This window comes from Maylandia zebra, linkage group LG14, assembly GCF_041146795.1.
Source record: "Maylandia zebra isolate NMK-2024a linkage group LG14, Mzebra_GT3a, whole genome shotgun sequence".
In the NCBI taxonomy this organism is placed as follows: domain Eukaryota; kingdom Metazoa; phylum Chordata; class Actinopteri; order Cichliformes; family Cichlidae; genus Maylandia; species Maylandia zebra.
This window is the reverse complement of record NC_135180.1, coordinates 1,660,696-1,679,793: the sequence shown is the minus strand read 5'-3', so window position 1 is coordinate 1,679,793 and position 19,098 is coordinate 1,660,696. Positions and strand designations below refer to the sequence as shown.

Genomic DNA, 19,098 nt, shown 5'->3' with positions numbered 1-19,098 from the left:
TGAGCATAACCATGTATAATATCCACACAAGTTAAAAAGAGCTGCTTTGCGACATGAAACTGGAGTGTGCCAAATAAGTCAAATACGTATTTTTCGGATAATAAGGTGCATGAAGCGAAACCAAACAGTCAGATAAGTCAAACTTTTCTCAACTCATTCTTCTTGCTTCCTCCACTTCTGCACCGTTGATTCATTAATGCTGAAATCTCTCACAGCTGCTCTATTCCCATGTTCTACTGCGTGACTGCGAGCATGTCTCTTAACAGGAGCCATTTTGAATTCAATTCAATTCAATTTTATTTATACAGCGCCAAATCACAACAGCAGTCGCCTCAAGGTGCTTTATATTGTACAGTAGATTGTACAATAATAGATACAGAGAAAAACCCAACAATCATATGACCCCCTATGAGCAAGCACTTTGGCGACAGTGGGAAGGAAAAACTCCCTTTTAACAGGAAGAAACCTCCGGCAGAACCAGGCTCAGGGAGGGGCGGGGCCATCTGCTGTGATTGGTTGGGGTGAGAGAAGGAAGACAGGATAAAGACATGCTGTGGAAGAGAGACAGAGGTTAATAACAGATATGATTCAATGCAGAGAGGTCTGTTAACACATAGTGAGTGAGAAAGGTGACTGGAAAGGAAAAACTCAATGCATCATGGGAATCCCCCGGCAGCCTACGTCTATTGCAGCATAACTAAGGGAGGATTCAGGGTCACCTGGTCCAGCCCTAACTATATGCTTTAGCAAAAAGGAAAGTTTGAAGCCTAATCTTGAAAGTAGAGATAGTGTCTGTCTCCTGAATCCAAACTGGAAGCTGGTTCCACAGAAGAGGGGCCTGAAAACTGAAGGCTCTGCCTCCCATTCTACTTTTAAATACTCTAGGAACAACAAGTAGGCCTGCAGAGCGAGAGCGAAGCGCTCTAATAGGGTGATATGGTACTACAAGGTCATTAAGATAAGATGGGGCCTGATTATTTAAGACCTTGTATGTGAGGAGCAGGATTTTGAATTCAATTCTGGATTTAACAGGAAGCCAAAACAGGAGAAATCTGCTCTCTCTTTCTAGTCCCTGTCAGGACTCTTGCTGCAGCATTTTGGATTAGCTGAAGGCTTTTCAGGGAGTTTTTAGGACTTCCTGATAATAATGAATTACAGTCGTCCAGCCTGGAAGTAATAAATGCATGAACTAGTTTTTCAGCGTCACTCTGAGACAGGATATTTCTAACTTTAGAGATGTTGCGCAAATGGAAGAACGCAGTCTTACATATGTGTTTAATATGTGCGTTGAAGGACATGTTGAAGGACATTTTGGGCTCCTTATATAGACACAATATGGTAATATTATGTTGAAGCACAGTACGTATCACTCCGCGAGGCTCCTGCCTACGATAGCCGTAATGCTCCGACAATCAATCGAGCGGTGCGGGTTCGTAGCTTAGCAAAGTCGTACAGACAGATTTTTGAGCGCCGTCTACATAAAATCGGTTTGAGGTCAGTAAACACAACCAGAATTCATACATAAGGCACACCGGATTATAAGGGGCTCTGTCGATTTTTGAGAAAATTAAAGGATTTTAAGAGTGCCTTATAGTACGGAAAACACGCCAATAATGACGGCCCGCTTGCATGTTCTACAAAAAAAATGTGTTTTGTTGTGTATCTGACAGACAAAAGCCAAACCAGTTCCACATCACTGAGGTTTTCGCATTTTTACAAACCTTTTCTGGTTCATCCGTCTCATTCAACGATCCGCTGTCGCCCTTCTCGTTCTCCGTCACCGCCATGTGCGTATGAAAACAGAGGCACTGCGCATGAGCGTTTTACCCATATTCTATCGTGATATTTCATTTTCTTATCAGTGCCCAACATTGTATTACTGTGAACAGTATGACATGGCCCAGCCCTACTGGTTAGTTTCTGCTTTTTGTCTAAACCACGATCTAATTTTCATGAGCCAATCAGGATTGAGAATTCTCAGTGATTTGTGATGAAGTGTCATCAAGTCGTAGAACAGTTCCTGTTATCTGGCTTCAAGCGTCACCTTAATAGTGTTTTATCTTCTCTGTGGCTGTGAAGGCGGTCGGATCCAGTTTATGAAAGCCGTGATCTCAGTGAGCTCAGGGACTTGAGGAAAACTCAAACCTGCTGAACCACACAGCTCCTTTGGTTGGCAAACTGAATTGTCATTTCAAACATACGTCTAGTATGTTTCTCTGACAGGCTCGAGCTGCAGATGCTAGCTGATGGGCATGGATGGACCCCGGAGCATAATAAATAGCACTTCCTTTGAGAAGCCTGAACAATCTCATATTATCACCGTATCTTCATCACCTGTGCACGGGCACCCTTCTGTTGCATTTGATCCTAACATGAGCATTTACTTGTTGTTACTGTGCTTCAGGCGTGTGTTGTCTGAGCTTGTTTGCGGTTTCGTCCGCACAGCACACATTGATTTTAGTCATTTGCTTTCACTGAGCTTATCGGCACCAAGCGAGCCGTCCAATCAGCCGCAGGCGCACGCCCTCAACTTCCTGGTCTTTACCGACCCATGACAACCGATTGAAGCGAGAGGAGTGCGAATGCCCCTTCTCCTCATCTTGTCTTTGTATTGTCCTTTTTTGCAATGGCAGACACATTTGTGTTTATTTCACTCTCACTGTGTTTTCATTTTCTTTTTTAATTCGTCACATTTCCTCAGGAATAGCAGATCCAATTAGATAGCTCACCCTCGAAAGGATGGGATCATTATGTGGAATGTAACACAGAAATATGTACAACGAATGCTCTGAGACCGTGAAAATGAGCGAAGCAGGGCTATAAGCATTATGAAGATGTCTGTCAGACAATACACAGTGGCGGTAACAGCGCTCAGCTTTCAGCGGCAGCACCAGCTGTGCCCGATCCGAATGGGCACTGGCAGGGATCCAGGCCCAGAAGGGTCAGATGAGGACACAAACAGAAGAGAGGGGGGTGGAGTATGTTTGCAGGGCAGGCAGAGCGATGGAGAGAGGGGGAAATGATTGTGCGGAAGGGGGCGGGTGGAGGAGGAGGAGAGAACGAGGGAGCGTTTGGTACGATGAAGGAAACAAAAGGACGGCAAGAAAGGCAAACAAAGCCTGTGCGGGAGGGTTAGACCCATGAATTTGTTTGCTGATATACAAAAGCTGCATAGACACAGATGTCCTCAAGTCATCATCCACCTCGAACACGACACATATGATCCGGCTTGTTTGCATTACATTATATCTTAGTGCAAAGTGCGGTACCGAATCGTGCTTTTGTGAATACCTTTCTGTGTGCAGGAGAGATTTTTCTTCCTCTTAAAAACTCATTTTTCCTCGTCACCCCAGAGCAGACTATATCATTTAACACTCACGCAGCTGTATTGTTGATAGAGATGCTCTGGTTGGCAATTTCTGGGCCAAAGACAGATTGGGCAGATAGCCAGAGCAAGCTTTTTTTCTCATCTTCTTCCAGGAAAACCAAGACGTCCTTTTTTTTAATAAAAGATGACAGTCTTAATCTTTGAGTGCAAATTCAGTTATACGACTTTATGAAACCAGATGCCAGAAATGTAACATTTTGCATTATCCATCATTTGTTGTTTAAATATTTTATGGCCATGTTGGGTGAAGGTGAGGTCAGAATGCCCCGTCCTAATCTCATCACAATAAAATCCACTTCATTCATTATTAGTCGCATCTTGGATGAATCTCTGTCTCTCAGGAGGACTGACTCATTCCAGTTTCTATCTACACTTCCCATCATGTCTGCCTGCAGCTTCAGTTTCAATCCTCTTAGCTTTTTCTTCCCAGTGCAAGAAACGAGATTCCCAAGACTGGAGCCAAACGAGATCACACAAACGTTAAAACCGTATGAAGTAAACACCATCAGAGGGGAGATCACCAGGCCAAGCCAACAGATGCTGAGTAATGCAGAGGGGTCTTTCTTTACTGAGTGCCAAAGAAAAAATGAGTGAGTAATTAGTAAATTAGTGACCGTGCAGTGCAAGAGCGTTAAGGAGCTTGGCATCCCACTAAGGATTTGGAAAACAGTTGATTAGTTCATTCCTGGTGGCCCTCAGGAGACGCTTTGACTCACATCTCTTAAATAAATGTTTCTGTATCTTTATCATAAAGCTGCATTTTTGCTATGTCTGATTTCTGGCTTTCCAATAAATCCCTGTACATTCGTCCTCTCTTCACCAACACAAGTCCGCCGCTAAACAAATGTAAAATGGGGCATTCAGCACATTGGTGAATAACATTGTAGTCTATTGTCAGTTTATAGGAATTCCATTCATCGGTCCCAAGAGAGCAACACAAAAGGCAGGCTGTAAAAAGCAACACACGAGCTTAATTTATAAAACGCAAAAAGGACCGAATTCAAAGTACAAGCAAAGGTTTAATAAAAGGAGCAAAGGCATGAAGACATCCTGGGTTATACCACAGGGTTGAGTTGCAGAGTGGAAGCAGGTGAGCAGACTTCCAGGTGATCCGGCAGGTGGGATTGGTCGGTTTGAAGAGCAGAAAGAGGAAACTAACTGAAAAAATGCCAGAAAATCAAAACTATGAAAAATGTTGTTCTGAGAGAGTCGCATGAACTCCGCTTATTTCAGAAAGGGATTCCTCTGTGTTTAGTTTGGAGAGATGTTTTGGCTCCATCGTGTTCTGGTTGTTGATGTGTCCTTTATGTTGGATCTGTTTTTGGTAGAACTTGTGCCAAATTTTTTCTCTTTATGGGGAATCATAGAAGTGGTCATAACCGTAAACCTTTCATAGATTCTGACAAACTCGTTGCTGTTGTCTTCATTTTGTCTTGGTCTAACTCATTGAAATGGGACCTGGCATTTTTCCGTCAGTCTGCTCAACGTCCGTCACATTAAAATGCTTTTCAAATGTGAAATCTAAAACTTGAAAAACCAAGCGAGGTGGACGAGTTCTACTCGAGTGTGAGGACGGCCAGTGTCGGACCGTTGCGGTGCCGCCATTTCATGTCAAACGGACTCTGGGGAAGATTAGGAGATACTTTTGTCAGACAGGCTGCGGCTGAATAGATGGAAAGAAAGGGGAAATTTAGAGAGTTTGAGAAAGAAAGAGGCAGAGCGAATGAAACTGGACGATGAAGAGCCACGGGGAGACCGAATGAAAGAAAAGGGGTTGAAGAGGGAGGGAGAGGTAAGTGATAGAGAGAAGGCCAAATGTGTCTGGGAAAGTTTTGGAGCTGAGGTGCATTGTGGGAGAGCAGACAGTGTGTCTGGGGGGTCTGAGGTGTGGATTAATGCCAGCGATTGGAGGAGGGCTGCCGCAGTTGTGCGTGAGCAGAATATCAGACGAAGGGAGAAGAGAGGAGAGAAGATGGAAGGGGTACAGACGCAGAATTTTGGAAAAGGCGATATTCTCCGCTCGTGTTGCATGAAGGAAAGCGCCAGTAAAGTTGAACAAAGATGTAAAACGGCGTACTTACAGAATCCTAATTTGCATGGAATCGAAGCTATTAGCAGCTGTGTAAGTGAAAACGCTTCACCTTGAAGTGTGCGCAGAGCTGCTACAGTCAGCCGTCCAGGGCACTGAGACTCGGGCCTGGGTTCATCAGGTGCGTTTCAGGCAGAACCCATAATCCACGATCTATGAAATGGCACCGTACAACTTTCATTTCTGCATGAAGCAATTTGAAAGGATTACCAGGACTGCAGCAAACACATCTTATGAACTCGACACAGTCAAATTTCATTATAGCAAGATTATTGCAGATCTACTTTGAGTTAAAGGGTATATTTGTTTTTGTTCCCTGAAGGAAATTTCATGCTAGTTATCTGTATGCTAGAGATTGGACTGAAGTTGGTAGGTCGAGGCCACTGAGAAATCGGTCGAGGCTCACTAGAGGGCAGAAGTGCACAACAAGCTGGTTCACTCCTCGTGTTCTTGGCTTGTTTGTTGTCCTGTCTGGGCTGGACTTTAACGCTGGTCCGAAATGGGTACGTTGGGAAACTGTTTAGGAAATTTAGCAGCCCCGTATGAAGATTTAGCTACATTTTAAAGAGGAAAAAAGCAGCTGCTGGGTCACACCTTCCCCAACGAAACCATTGCAGCTGACCATGGGAACACGTGTTAGTGAATATCCACAGTGTCAACTCTGCTTATTTTAAAGCTTCACAGTGTTTCCTTCTGTGTAACGAACTTACTGAGGTATCAGGTAAAACATAAGCTAGGAACATTTTATCTTCCACCGTTCATTGTCTGGTCAGAACTGAAAGTTAAAATGATTAAAGTTGTGCTTGAAAATTAGCCATGCTAATACAGGCACATTGTGTTCACTGAGGCAGTCTCTTTCTGTGGAAATTAGATTTTTTTTCCTCCAGCATAACTTTAAATCAGTTGTGGACTGCCAGAAAGTATTAATGCATATAATCTAGTGTAGATGTTCTTCTTTTTTAAAGTATCAATGGCTACAAGCTTCACCAGTTTAATGATTTCCCAAAAATTCAACTACAAATGTAAGTGTAGGTTTGACTACATGTATAAGCTCATGGAAGATTTTGTTGAAAATGTCCATAAAGACAGAGCAGAATTATAGAGTGCACACCTGTGACACAGCACTCACATGTGAAGCAGACAACACTGAATAACCTGTAAAGAGTAACTGAACAGGCCGTGGGAGAATTTGTAAAGTCTGTAGGGACTTTGATTGGTTGTAACCAGACTAAGGCTTATGGGGTGCTCTTGGCATGTAACTGACCGGGGATAAACTATGGAGAGGTTACTGGGCAATGTGCTGATTTGCAATGGCTTCGACTTTAAACGTCCGTGACTTGCTGGATTTGCTGCTAACATCTGAGTGCCAGGTACCTTAACAGGAAGCTGGTTGGTACACAGAGTTGATAAAAAACAGCTACAATTTTACCTTCAGTCTTCGTGGTCCTCATGTGGACTTCATATGGTCACATTTTAAGCAGTAATCTGTTTGAAAAAGTGGGACAACACTTTGCTACGGTGTGGCCACCTTTTTTCAGTGTTTCTCAGTCCTGTCTAATGTTGGAAGCTTAGCCGTGTATGGCAGGTTAGTACGTGGATGGGAGACTTCCTGGGAGGGAATACCAGGTGACCTCTTCCCTTTAAAAGAGAGTTTTTCCTTCCCACTGTCACCAAGTGCTTGCTCAAACGGGGTAGTTTGATTGTTGGGGTTTTCTCTCTATTACTTTAGGCTTTTACAATATAAAGGAACTTGAAACGACAGACTCTTATAAATAAAATGTCTTTGTTTTTTCTAAAGACAGGAAGTAATTCCTAGTTTCAGAAAAACTAGTGCGAGATGACTAAATGTTGACCCCTTGTGGCACAAACTAGCGCTGTTTGCAGAATGACAAGTGAAAAAAAACCCCATCAATTGAAGGCACAACACAGAATAACGCTAAAATAGACCAAACTTATTTCAGGGTGAAATCTACGATAAAATCAAATATGGCTGCGGATTGGTAAAGGTTTGGCGTAGTCGAGTGCTTGAGCCTCTGCCCACAAACTGTGTAATCGGATCCACACATGCGTTATTTTCGGACAATCTATTTCTTACACTTGAATACCCAGAATTCCTGTGATGTGATGTCAGCATGCAGCACACGGCTGTTTGCCAAAACAGCCAGTCTGTAACACCAAAGAGTACCAGGGACAGAGTAAGCTTTCAGTGGGTCTCAAGGAGCTGATACTGCTGCAGTTTAATTCTTGAAGATATCTGCATCTTCTACCTGAATTTAATTTGTGTGAAAAAGCCCAAACTTGCAGCCCTCTGTCAGTTGGGAGTGCGTATTTCAAAACTATCTGAGTGCCGTATCGATTCAACTGCTAACCACTCATGTCCTATGATGGACCAGAGTGTATGTGCTGTCACCAGCATTTACAGAGCTGCACCTCTGCACCTGATCGCTCTGAGACTAAAACCGTGCCAAACAAGCCCCTGTTCCCGGTGTTCGCCCAGTGCCGGCCACTCTCACGGTCTTATTACTGGAGCTGCATGTTATCAAAAGATATCAGTGACAGAGGACATTTTTTGCAGTATTATGATACAGTGAAATCTGGAGCTGCTCCCGAGCTGTGAAAGGCAGGCATATGGAGAAATGGTCTGTATCTGTGCCTCGGTAAACCAGAGCCAAGTCCCGAAATGACTCCTTCTTTTCTGTTCGCAGCTGAGGCTAACTAAAGATTGGTATTTGTTTTTGGTGCGGGGAAGCTTTCCAAGAAATGTGTGCGTGCATGTGTGTGTTTCTGTATATGCACTCGTTAGTGCACGCACGAGTGTGTACGTGCATGCAAGTTAGTCTGCTTCTGGCTGTGTGTGACGCTCTGGGAGACGAGGATACGTGTGTGTGTGTGTGTGTGTGTGTGTGTGTGTGTGTGTGTGTGTGTGTGTGTGTGTGTGTGTGCGTCTCCAAGTGTTTGTGTCGGAGTAGTAGGGCATTTTGGGAAGAGAAGGACTGAGTGAGTAGTAGCTGTACCTGGACTCTCCTGTCCTCCCTGCTTTTTAAATGCAGAGGAAGGAGAAGAGGAGGAAGGAGTGTGCAAGGAAGAGGAGGGGGAAAAAAGGAGAGGGGGAGAGGTTCAGGGGTGACAGGAGGACGGCTTCATGGCTGCATTTTCCTTTCGCTGCTTTTCCACACTCCCCTTTCTCTTTTCTGTTTTGCCTTATTCAGCTGAGCGAGGGAGGGAGTCAAAGAGAGGAGGAGAGTTTTGCAGATAAAGACTGAAAAAGAGGAAAATCAAACCTTTTTTTCACTTTAATTTCTTCTTCGTAGGGCTGGGATCTTGGCCGTGTTACAAACAGATGCTGCTTGTCATTTGCTCGTAGTGCAGGGAGGCAGTTTGTAGAATTAACAGGCTTCTCGCTTGCGTATAGTTCTTATTGCTGCCGCGCGCTAAAGCAAAATTGTAAAAACACCAAAAAGAAAAACTGGGTTTTCTCTCTTATCGCTCACTTTTCTCCTTCTCCCTCCTTCTCTCCCCCTTCACTAGTTTCTCTTCCCTTTGCCTTTTTTCTTTTGTCTCACTCTTTCTTTACCCTCTTCTCGAGCTGCCTTTCAGGGTGCTCGTGCTACTGTAGTTGCATGTTTGAGCCTTTTTTTGTTCTTCTTTTCGATGGGCCACAGTGGAAATGATTGCCCGTACCTTCTGCCAAAGCACCGTAGGCCCTGCAGAGTAGAGAAAAGAAACATTTGGAAACTAAACGTAAAGGCAAATCGGTAAGTCATCGTGCTACCAGTGTCCTCGGACCTTTTTTTCCCTTTCTTTGCTTTCAGGCTGGTAATGTTGAGCAGTGTGGTTGCAGATTTTTCCTGTCGTGTTTACCGTTTGCTGTTTGCTGTGGTGAAACGGGCCTGATGCTACCTGTTGGCCCGCGAGGAATATCTGTTTACGCTGCATGATATTACAAAGTGCTAACGACATGCCACTTCCTCACCTCTCACTCCTTCACCTCTGTTGACCCCCCTGCCCCCTTTCCTTTCTTACACACACACCACCTCTGTTGCTGGGTAGACTGGGCGTATAGCACCGCTGGGTTTGGCTGCCACTGCTGTTGTTCATTGCCGAACAATGCAGGTGGTGGCCTTTTGCTTGTTTTAGTTTGTCTCTGGCACGCACGCACACGCACGCTGGTGCGGCAGCGCGGGCTGGCAGGGTGCTGCGGCCCCCGCCGACCTCTTTGTTCGGCCAATCTCAAGGTGTCTTTCAGCTCGCTGGCAGAGGCCCACTGACATACTTTAAGCAACTTGGCAACAGCTTCAAAGTCAGACATCACATTTAAATTCAGGCCGAGGGAAAAGAAGGAGAAGGAAGTTTAAATGTCTGAAAGTTAAAACTCATTCTGTTTTCTTCTGTTGGTGTTTGTGCTGCAGAACGACAACATTAGACAAGAATGTGTTCAAATGTGGGCTCCGCGTCATCTTAAAGTGCATCGCTGGGTTTTACCTGCAATCACATTTTTATACTGTGAATTTGCTGGAAAACATTTGCAAAATTAAAAGCTGTAAAAAAATTTTCTTTCCCAGAAATCAAAATTGTAAATATTTTGTCGTTATAGTTTTTGTAATTCCAGCAAATGTCAAATAATAAATATCTGTGCCGCAATTCTGTATTCAGTTATTAAAACCTCTTTAATAGCATTTCTTAAGAACTTTTGTCTTTAATTGTATTAGTTTGAACTCAGCATAATCCAGAAATTCAAGCTGGCATTGACTGATTTTTTGAAGAGAGCATTTTCCTGCTGTTTAGAACATTTTCTGTTAGCAGCCACATGCGTGAATTTTTCCAGCCATCGCTCAGTGAAACGACTTTGTCAGAGTGGGACAGAGGAGCCGGCGTAACTACTGCAGGCGCATAATATGAGGTTCAAGTATCTGGCTGTGATGCAGTGCATTGTGGGCCTACAGTGAGTGACTCCAGTGTGTGCTGAGGCATAAATAAAGGTTTTATGATTGTTTTTGTGGGAAAATTATTTATAATTATTATTTCAGTTCTTTTTTTTTTCTATGTGGATTTATTTTTTTTTTTTGCATTAAACACAGCGATTAAATGTTTTCTGTTAAAGGCTAAACTTTGCTCACTCGTGAATCATTTTTCCAGGCTGAAGCTGAATATTGGGCTCAGAGAGTATCACACTTGGAGCTATGAGTCGTGTTAATTGGTGGAATCGAGCTTTTCTCTTCTTTGCTGCCTTTCGAGCTGATTCCTGCTGCTCGGGGAAACAGTCGGACTTGTTGCACACACGCAGACAAATACGTTTGCCATAAATCTAAAAGATTTCCATAATTAAAGCTGCTCATTTGTTCCGTGTCGCCACGCTGATGGATTCCTGAAGTCATCTGCTCGCAGCCCCAAACCCGTAGATCCGAACTTGTGTTAAGTGACACCACAAGCTTGTATCTACAGGTCTGCGTCTGTGCAGCTCCAACCACCCCAAGCAGGATCAGCGGCAAACGGCGGGGGCTGTGCACGGGCTCCCAAAAGCTTTAACTGTTTGTGTCACAGGCACAGTCCCGGGGTTGAATTGTAGCTGAACTCTAACTTCTTACTCTAAATACATCGAATCGCCGTTTAACTGTGCAACAAAACTCCTCACACGTCCTCCGAGCTGAAATGGTTTCTTTGTAGAAGAAGAAATGGGACTTTGAGAGGTTAACAGTAAGCCAACAAGGAGTCAATTAAAAGCAAAAATGTAATTACAGCTTGTGTGCATTTCAAATGTTAGCTTGCAGAAAACTCAGCAGGTTTCTTCAGTCAGCAGTCAATTAGCTGCGGTGTGGCCTTCCTGGTGTTAATGAAGAAGACGCTGGCCCAATTAGAGAATGCATACAGATGACAGTCGGTAATGCTTGTTTTCTCACAAATGGCCATTACTTCTCATATGCTGACAGTTAAAAAAGAGCAGCAGGAAGCATTTTTAATTTCTTATCCCCCCCTCCAGAAAAATGTAAAATACTGCTTCAAGAACTGATTTTTATTTGATGTTTTTAACCATAAAAATTCCAAATTAGCTCACAAGAAACCCTTTAAATAACAGGCTGTTTCTCTGCACCTGGTTTTACAGAAATATACATTAGTAATTTGAAGAAATGTGGAAATATTTTTCTGTAGTTCCATACAGAAAAATCTGCAGATGTGACCAGTCAGATTATGGGTTTGTGTTTGTGTTTGTGTGTGTGTGCGCGTGTGTGTGTGTGTGCGTGTGTGTGTTTGTGCGTGTGTGTGTGCGCGCGTGTGTGTGTGTGCGCGTGTGTTTGTGTGCGTGTGTGTTTGTGTGTGTGTGTGCGCGTGTGTGTGTGTGTGTCTGTGTGTGTGCGTGTGTGTTTGTGTGTGTGTGCGCGTGTGTGTGTGTTTGTGTGTGTGTGTGCGCGTGTGTGTGTGTGTGTCTGTGTGTGTGTGTGTGTCTGTGTGTGTGCGTGTGTGTGTGTGTTTGTGTGTTTGTGTGTGTGTGTGCGCGTGTGTGTGTGTGTTTGTGTGTGTGTGCGCGTGTGTGTGTGTGTGTCTGTGTGTGTGCGTGTGTGTTTGTGTGTGTGTGTGTGTGTGTGCGTGTGTGTTTGTGTGTCTGTGTGTGTGTGTGTGCGTGTGTGTGCGTGTGTGTGTGTGTTTGTGTGTGTGTGTGTGCGTGTGTGTGTGTGTGTGTTTGTGTGTGTGTGTGTGCGTGTGTGTGTGTCTGTGTGTGTGTGTGTGTGTGTCTGTGTGTGTGCGTGTGTGTTTGTGTGTGTGTGTGTGTGTGTGTGCGTGTGTGTGTGTGTGTGTGTTTGTTTGTGTGTGTGTGTGTGTGTGCGTGCGTGTGTGTGTGTGTGTGTGTTTGTTTGTGTGTGTGTGTGTGTGTGTTTGTTTGTGTGTGTGTGTGTGTGTGTGTGTGTGTGTGTGTGTGTGTGTGCACTGATGGATTCAGGTCTCATGTTGGAGACGTTTAGCAGCTGTGACATTGATGTCACTGTTGTGTATATACTGTAGTGTCAGGTGTGCACGTTCCTCTCTCTGCGTAGGAAAGCTCGAAGGGCCAAACGCAGCAAGAAGTGCAACATTTCTGACTCCAAGGCGAATTTAAAAATCTGGTCAGCATTTGGGCAGAGGTGTGTGTGTGTGTGTGTGTGTGTCTGTGTGTGTGTGTGAGGGTCAATGAGAAGTCAGGGGTTTGGAGAAGCTGTGGAGTAAGGCATGTTTATCTGCTTTGTATATAGAGACCGTATCTAAGATACAGAGTTGCACTGCCAAGACAGATGGGATGGAGTGATGTCACGAACCAATAAGATACGACTCTTTGAGCCCGTGAGCAGCTTCCTTTTCCTGCTTCACGCCATTGAGCCCTGTTGGCCAGGTCTGCTTGCTCCCAGGTTGAGGTAGTAGGTTGTATAGTTGAGAATTACACCCCAGGAGATAACTGTACAACCTCCTAGCTTTCCCTGAGGTATGCACGGCACTCTGCACAGCTGGATCAATATAGTCCACTGTTATTATTTAACGGCGTGCTAAATCGAGATACCGCACACTCAACGTGGTCAATAACATTTCCCGACACTTTTTGGCCTGTTAGTGTGCGCGTGTGTGTGTGTGTGTGATTGCACATCATGAGTTGGTCTGTGGCCTGTTCGGGGTCAGATACCCGTTTGCATTTTAATATTGTGAAGCATTAAATCTGGACCTTTGTGGAAAATATTTTGAAATGCCTCTTTCTGGTTTCATTGATGTTTCTTTTGGGTTCAATAAACTTCTTATTTTGTCTCGCCAACTATCCAAAAACTGAGAAACATTTTCTTCATTTATTCCCAAAATTGTTGACAGTAATTTTCTGACATGTTTTGCTTGTGCTGCAGTGTATCGGATGTCCACAGCCGAAGTGTGAATGTCTCTTCCTGTAATTTTTTGCGTACTTCCGACTCCAGCTCTGTTTGTGTGCCAGCTGGCAGCGGAGATCTGTACTCTATGTTTGATGTGAAGGCAGCAGCGTTGGCCTGTGAGATCAGAAACGCTGCATTGTTGCGTGGCCGATAGGACTGACGTGCACCGAAGCGTCACCGGGTTTCCGTTCCGAGGCAACGGCGATAACCTCATTAGTGCTGATGACTGCGTGGAAGGAGGCCGGCTGTTTCGGTCTTGCTGTTTGTGCGGTGATGGATACGAAGGGGAGAAAAGCACGGGATTCAAACGGGAGCCCGCCACTGTAGCGTCCCAGTCCGCTCGCCATCAGTAACATCTGCTGTCAGCCTCGACAATTATTGTCACAATATTTCCAATCGGCAGATGCAGACTGCTGCTGTCATTCTGTGTGACATGTGAAATATTGTGACAGTCAGGGAGGAACAGGAAATAAACTGATTGAAATGATTACTGCACAGCAAAACAGACATTTTCATGGTTCTGGGCTGGCTTCTCCAGCCTTGGAGTGGATCTGCAAAGAAATCAAAACAGCAATATTTGAACTCTAATCCTGAATGCAAACCGAGCAGCTCTTCCCTCTGCGGCTGTCTTCTAACCCTGACGTTTTGCCTCTTCTGCTTTGCTGCTGGCAGCAGTGAACCTGCTGGATTTACAGCGTCCAACACTCCCTCTTCAGCAGCAGTAACATGAGCGCACTGGCCTTCATATGTTATATACTGAGGCCTGGCACTCGTCTACAAGTGCATATGTTTACAGCAGAGGAGCATAAGGCTGCCCCCTGTTGGTTAACCCTGTGAAGGATCCACCTCAGGTTAGAAGACTGCAATAATTTCATTTGTACAAATGCATGTGTGCTTTTACATTGACCATGTGTGCATACATCTGTGGGCAGTCCCAGGAGAAAGTTTTAGTTACGTTTTCCATCTTTTTTTGCAGAATTTGACACTTTTAAAAATACATTTAAGAAGTCAAGAGTATATGTGCACCTTTTTAGTTGACCTGTTGTAGTCAAGCCTTTATTTGTTATCAGGTTTGGTAAAAATAAAAAATAAAATCAAGATTAAAATCACGAAAACTCAGTTTCTACAAAAGCTTGTATGCTCTGTGAAATGAAAACAAGATTGATTGTGGGTCCTTTAATCATTTCAAGGCTAAATTTGCGTACAGAGTGTGCTTTGGCACTGTCTTGCTGAAATGAGCAAGACCTTCAGTGACAAAGAAACGCTGCAGATGTATCGCTCCACAGATTGTGTACGTCATTGAGCATCACTGGCTCTCAGGCCACAGAATGCAGCATATGTAATTTCCAAAGATGTTGTAATTAGTGAGACCACAGGGAGTTTTCCAGTAAATAAAGTGCTTCCATTTCTGAATCATATTTATTTATGTGTTTTCTATGCATGAGAGATTTCAAACTTGCATTTGTGGATGGTTTCTGAGTGAGCTGTGTTCACTGCTGAGTGCTCCTCACGAGCACGTTCATTATTGGTTTTCAGCATTTTCCTGTGCGTAAAGTTATCTCACATCTTTACTGTGTTGGTGAGTAGTTTAGCAACATTTCACACAACGTTTAATGTTTGCATCTGCCTTTGCTGCAGAACGACTCTCGGCCAGCTTTGCTCCGGGCCAGCACGCCATCAGGTTACTGACATCACACAGAAAAATCTCCTGACGGTGCTAATTACTGCAAAATGTTTATGCACTGTTTCCAGTTGAACATTGATGATTTTCACAGAAATCCAGTCAGCACAGGTCAGACGTCCTCTTCCTGAACCTTTCTTTTCGCCATCCCGTTGCCATAGCAACGACCTCCCGACCTCAGCTGCGATGGTCCGATGTGACAGGTGTCAGTCAAGTTCTCCGGTCGGGAGCGCGTCATGCCCGTCGTCGCCCCACCCAGCGGCCGTGTTTGTTTCTGGCTCTGCAGACCTGCTGCAGGTTTGTTTGCAGTCCTGCTGCTTTGTTGTCGTGCGCGTGGGCTACAGCCTGACAGATCTGGGTCTCTCTTGACGTACCGCTTGGCTGGCCGGGTGCAGATTCCTGGCCGTTACCAGCAGATAATAAATACTTGGAGAGAGCGGAATGGGATGGGTAAATCGGTGGCACCTGAGCTGGATGCAAAGTTTCATTAGCCAGGTGGTTTATTATTTTGGCTTTTGCACATTTATCCACACGCGTGTGAAGTTTAACCATACTTGTGTTTGAGCCTACACGCCTCAGCGTGCATGCGTGTGCGCCTTTGTCTGCCTGCTGCAGGCTCTCACCATCAAAGCAGGCTAATATTAGCACCTGACAGAAGACTGGCTCTATCTGGACACAAAGCAGGTGATAAATGAGGATTGCTGCATTGTGTGTGTGTGTGTTGCGCGTGCACACGTACGCGAACGTGTCAACGGGGAGACTGTAAAATATGTAGCATGATTATTTTTCACAACGGCTGGCTTACAGAGGTGGATCGTGCTGCAGATCCAGATGCTCGGTTTTCTACTGCAGCTGCATTGAGAAGCAGCACGACGTGACGGGAGATTAGCCGGGCTGCAGACGCAGGCGGTCGATCGCTCGCAGAAGGAAAGCAAGAGGGCAGTGTGGTCTCGGGGATTTTTCTTTTCTTCCTTTTTTTCCTCTCTCCTTCCCAGCCTCTTCGGGCCCGTCGCTGATTTGAGCCTGCAGCCAGTTGTAGGTCGCTGCTCTCCTTCGTTTCGCTCCATCTGTCCCTCCCCCCATCATCTCTCCTCTTTTTCTCCCTCCCTCCCTCCCTCCCTCTCACTCTCTCTCCCTCTCTCTCCATACCAAAGCCTGGGGGAGCCAGTGGAGATTAAATGTAGCCTGTATAAGCCAAAGCACATCATGTAGCAATGTTTCTATGGCCCCTCTCTCTCTCTCTGAGAGGATAGTGTGAAAGAGGTCGGCTGGTGTGAGGCGCAGAATAAGACAGCAGACAGAAAGACTGGAAAAGTGGATTTTTGTTGGTTTTTCTTTGCATGCCAGCAAAAGAGTGGATTTGTTTTCTGTTTGGAAAATGGACAACAGCGAGGTGGGAGAAAAAAAGGAGAAAAGGACGACTTTCTCCTGCCCCTAACCCCCCCACCCCCCACCCTGTCTGATACAGAGGAAAAGTGGGCCTCTGGCTGTAAGCGATTACAGCTGTGAGGCAAATTAATGGATGATCTCTCCCTCTCTTCTCGTTCTCCTTCGATCAGCACGGGCAGGAGAAAGAAAAAGACTGAGGGAGACTCTCTGGGAAGGAAGAGAAGGGAGAGGGAGGTATGCTTTTTCTTTTTCTCCTGTCTTCCCTCCTTTCCACCTCTGCATGTGATTGGAAAGAGAAAGCGGAGCGAGACAAGAGATCAGCAGGCACATTGGTTTTTGTCCTTTAACTTGGGTGTGCGTGCACGTCCTCCCCCTTTGTCACCAACCTGCGCCCGAGACCTGCAGGTTTGGACACAAAGTAAGTAGAGGCTGTGTGTGCGTGTGTGTGTGTGTGTGTGTGTGTGTGTGTGTGTGTGTGTGTGTGTGTGCGCACACCCCCCGCCCCTTTCTCGCCCCTCCTCACGTCGGTGAGGCAGAAGCTGGCATGCTTCACTGGCTGTGAGCGCTGATTCTGAGGCTCAGCTCTCTTCTTTTACCTCCTTCTCTCGCTGCCTCTCGCCTACCTGTCTTACCTAACCTTAACTAGTGCATCCTTGCAGTGCTTTGTTTTCCTGGAAACGGTCTCAGCGACTGTCCTGACCGGACTGCGTGCGTGTGTGTGAGAGAGAGAGCAGCAAGAGCAAAGTGATAGAGGGAGAGGGAATGTGCACATGGTTCATTCCGGCTCAGTCCTACCACCCATCCTCATCTTTCTCGTCTCCGTGCCGCTCGCTATTTATTCCGCCTGAGCTCCAGCAGGACTGACCGGCCTCGGCTTTGTACCGCTCTCATCATTTTTTCTTCAAATAAAATGAAAGGAAATCTCTTTTTCTGAGCGTTAGCGGAGCCTTGCTGGCGTGCTGTAAGTTTAAATCTGAGCTTTCTTTCTCTCTGTCTCCTCTTTCTTCCCCTCCCTGAGCAGGCAGTGAGCTCGGAGAGCAGCGAGCGATTGGGGCATCCTGGATCCAAAGGGGAGGGTGAGTCGATACCAACAAATTCTCTTCCTCTCCGCTCCCCATCTGTTTCCTACGCTTTAGACCACCATGGTAGCAAGAAGGAACTGTAGAGCTTTGTCATCAGGCTTGTCTTTTTCCCTGCGCAGCCTCTCGGGAGGATTGGGAAGCTTGTGCTGAACAGGGATGTGCACTTGTAAGCACTGAGCGGTCGCCAAACGATTTTTGTTGCACCAGGCAAAAGGCATGTCGGTCGGACGAGCATGCAAGTCATCGTGTGAGATGGACTGTGAGATGCTGCGCTGGTCTGGCGCAAATTTCAATGCTGAAGCCGATGCATCCACGCGGGGCTTTTGTCTTTTGCATCTCCTGCAAGTAATGGTTACTAAAGGACAGAAGCAGATCTTTGGACATACAGTACGGCAGCAGGCTCTGTACCTGATGGCAGGAGGCATTTTTCAAAGTGCTGTATTGTTCAGCCGAGGTGGGGGAGGGGGAGAGAGATAGTTGAGGGAGGGGGGCTGGCCAGTGTTGTGTCTGGCTGAGGCTTGCACTTGTTGTATGCTCACGAATGCATAGGGGGCTGTGGAGCTTGCAGCTAATGCATTGCCTCTGAGGCTGTGCGAGGCAGAGCTCACTCTGTATGCAGGAGACGCTCTGAGTCCTCATTTGACTTATAAGCAAGTCCAGCACACGGAGGTTATTCCTGCGCAGGAATACGAGTGATTTCCGAGAGGGTTCAAAGCAGCTGTGCAACGAGGGAGAGGAGTTCGTTTAGGATACGCGTCTTTCTCCATCCCTGAGACCCTAACTTGTGACGTTGTGCTTTCATGTCCACGGGTTAGGCTCTCGGGAGCTGAGAGAGATGCACAGGCAGCGCTATCTCCCGCACCTTCCTGCCTCCAACAATGGCGACCGAAGGGGGGGGGGGCCGTGGCGCAGTGAGCTAAGGCGTTAACCATGTCACACTTCACAGCTTGACTCACACCCTGGCATGATGTTGTTACCTGGAGTTTTCGCTCTTCCCGTCTGCCCGCTTTGCCGCCTCGCTTCTTCACAGCACATGAAATCAAGTAGAGCTGGTCAAATATCTGGGCTTCAGTTGATGGGAGTGTAGCATCGTGCACGCTTTATTGAAGTCATGTGACAGAGCTGAGGCCGCCTGAGCTAAAGGTGTGCAGAGGGGTGACAGGAAGCGATCATCTTGTTACAGCTGAGGCTCGATTCTCGCAGTATGGACCACAAGCACCATGTTGGACCGCATAGAAAAGCTTTACGCTAAAGTAACATGTTGATGAATCTCCGCAGGATTCTGTGTTTGAGTTTTCGTGTCACGTGGTCTGAAAAAGAGGGCCCACTCAGAGCTGTAATGGCTAATAATGACTAATGCTTACTGTTAGTTACTAATTTTTTAAAAACAGCTTCAGGTGGAGCACTGAAGCTAACAATGCTCGCTAAAACCAGTACATGTTCCTGCTAAAGCCAATAGGTGTTGCTGAGCAGCTTGTGATGGATGGTGCTAATGCCGTGGCGATGGTGTCAGTCTCGTCTTGTGCACAGTGATAAGTCTTGCAGCCCTTTTGCAGCAGGCCTGGATACTTGCTCGGCGTCCGTGACTT

At 45.8% G+C, this 19,098-nt stretch overlaps 1 long non-coding RNA gene across 5 annotated transcripts in view; it reads left to right on the top strand.

The window, feature by feature from the left end:
• Nucleotides 1–19,098, top strand: part of LOC143422004 (uncharacterized) — a 119,896-nt gene that overhangs the window by 95,373 nt on the left and 5,425 nt on the right. For 2 of the 5 annotated variants that reach the window (XR_013101586.1, XR_013101585.1), the window contains exons 1-2: nucleotides 12,915–16,845; nucleotides 17,449–17,503. The exons of 1 other annotated variant lie outside the window; for it this stretch is intronic. This is a non-coding gene — a long non-coding RNA (uncharacterized LOC143422004). Of the gene's footprint in view, nucleotides 1–12,914; nucleotides 16,846–17,448; nucleotides 17,504–19,098 lie in introns of those variants that run through there. 2 more of the 5 variants (XR_013101583.1, XR_013101582.1) reach the window with 1 other exon arrangement.